Source organism: Suricata suricatta, chromosome 7 (assembly GCF_006229205.1).
Source record: "Suricata suricatta isolate VVHF042 chromosome 7, meerkat_22Aug2017_6uvM2_HiC, whole genome shotgun sequence".
In the NCBI taxonomy this organism is placed as follows: Eukaryota; Metazoa; Chordata; class Mammalia; order Carnivora; family Herpestidae; genus Suricata; species Suricata suricatta.
The window spans coordinates 26,942,142-26,944,839 of record NC_043706.1 but is presented as its reverse complement, the minus strand read 5'-3'; positions in this window follow the sequence as shown (position 1 = coordinate 26,944,839).

The window sequence follows — 2,698 nt, the reverse complement described above, 5'->3', positions numbered from 1 at the left end:
GTGCTATCAGCACAGAATCCAATGCAAAGCTCCATTTCAAGAACCCTGAGACCAAGACCTGAGCCAAAATCAAGAGTCGAACGCTTAACTGACTGAGCCACCCAGGCATTCCTATATATGGAAAATTTGAATGGAAATACACAAATAATAAGTTTTATAATCTCTAGGTGGTGAGATTACTTGGCATTTTCTTCTTTATATTTTTAGCAACAATGAATACACCCTATTTTTAAACCAGGGGGAGAAAAGTTTTGTTTTTAAACCTTTCTATTAAGCATCTGCTTAATGGGTCTGTAAGATAGGTATTGCCCGAGGACACCTATAATACAGAGGAACATAGAGCACAGTGAACAAGGCAATGCATGACTGTAGTGCAAAAGCCGCTACCAAAAAATGAAAGATCTTTCCCTTTGTGTAGTGCTTTTCCTGTCTCGCTATTTGCCCAATAGTTTCTCAAGCAACTGAAGTTGGAAGAATCAGAATAAGCCCTTCTGAGGACAAACAGATGTCCAATAAGACTGGCTGATTTTGATTGGGTCTGCAATAGCTGAGACCTCCTGGAGACACCTTAAAAGTGAGCCCTTGAGGCATTTTCACAAGAGTTTCCATTTTTACAGATGGGGCCCTGCCTGGCCTTCTAAGACCCATGAGAATCAGAAACAGATGAGGACTCATGCCCTATTCTCATACATGAGAACCACTGACCTACTGAAATCTCACAACATTCTCTGGAAAAAAGAAAAAAAGAAAAGTCAACCTGCTGTTACAACAAATCACCTCAATGATTATGTAAATGATGATAGATGTGATTGTTTTAGAAAATATGAATGATATTAACAAATTAATATTAAGTCCAGTCTACTAATAATAATGAGGGGAAAAAGAGTGTACTGGCAGCAAGTCTAAGCAAGGGAAGCCCAAATCTATTTTTTGGATATAATCACTGACTACCAGTGCTAGACCAACCCCTGTGGTAAACCGTGAGAGTTGAGGGATACATGCTCTAGGGTCCTAGGTTTCAAGGAACTCAGACTAGAGCTGAGGCAAAGTCAACCATCTAGCCTCCTAGGATTCTTTATTTACACAGGTCTAAACATTTAGGCTAAATAGGCAATTTTTTATAATCAAAATTTTCCATGTAATAATTTTTACTCATTTTATGTGGGTTAGGTCAAAAATGATAATTATAAGTTTCATATCCTAACACCAAATAGCTAGCAAGCCCAGTCTAAATAAACAATCTTTACAAGAGAAAATGCAAGAAATTTAATAAGGGATATTTTGATTTAATTAATTGTTTCAAGTAAATAAAAATTACAAAGTCTAATAATCTTTATAGAGATTTAAATGAGAAACAATGGTATTTTAAATTTTTAGTTATTTTAGAACAAGATTCAGAAAAGCTTGCTTTAGCTGCAGAAGATGCAGAATTCCTAAGAAGGAATCCAAAGAAGTGTTGGTACACAGAGCCCATGTCCCCTCTGAACTAATTAGGAAATGCACATATCCCCAAATACACACATTTACATACCTACACACAGTGAAAATTCAAACACACTCAGATCATCTTAATTTACCATCTTAATTTACCATCGATCTTGACATTAAGTGTTCCTAGATGCTAGGAGCTTGAAGATCCAAAAAGACAGCTCAAGACTGTTCCTGTAGGTCAATAGGGATTAAGTCTTAGAAGGTAAAAATTCAGGTATCTTGTAGGTGCAAAGGATATCAGGGAAAAGATGTGAACACTATCTTTTCCTTGGATTCTGTCCTAATGCTGGTCTCCAACTCAACTAGCCTCAAAGGCCAAAGCTGAACTCAATGCCTAGAACTGCCCACTAGTACCTCATGTTGTGTTCAAGAAAATATCTAGTACTATCCTCTATTTTCTCAATTCTTTGATTTAGATTCAAGCACACAGCAAAAGTAAAGCATGAAAGGGAGACTCATCAGTCTCTAAGAGTGCTGTAGTATGAGCATTTTCCCAAGGTTAGCTTAGAATGTCACATCAAAGTAAGGTTTGCATGTAGCCTACAAACAACGGATTTCTTGTGTGCTAAAGATTAATGCTCCCATCTTTTAATTGTGTCAGGTGAATATAATTCTCATCCATCTCATCCCAGAACTTTAGCTTTTTAAGAATATAAAAAGCATCCTGATCTTTTTTACAATCTAGAGATTTTCCTTTCTGTACAGAGTACTTGAAGGCTGTATCCTGAACCTGGAAAATAGTAGCCAGACTGGATAAGAAAGATGGTGAGGTCAGCCTCTGAGTGCACCACCTTTAAGCAGGAAGGAAAACAAAATTAATTCAATGCCCTCACTAATATTTTAACACATTGTGTCATAGCAGATTCAGTGATTGCCCTAAATAAGTATAAGCAGTAAAACAATGCAATCTTCAGATAAATTTAAACAGGAATCAAATACCTACTTTTTCTTAAGTATGATATAAAAATAAATGAATAACAGTCAATAGATTAATAGAAGTTTTTAGACATACTATGTGATACATTGTATAAGCTCTGTTTATATGAAAATAAGTAGAAAGTTTTCTGTGGTTGAGACTCTTAGAACTAGCTAGAGAGACAAATCTTATTTTACTACTTTCTTTTTTTACTGAGGTGTGATTGATATATAGCATATTTTTTTCAGTTGTACAACAAAGAAACAAATATTAAATGAATTCCATAGAAGA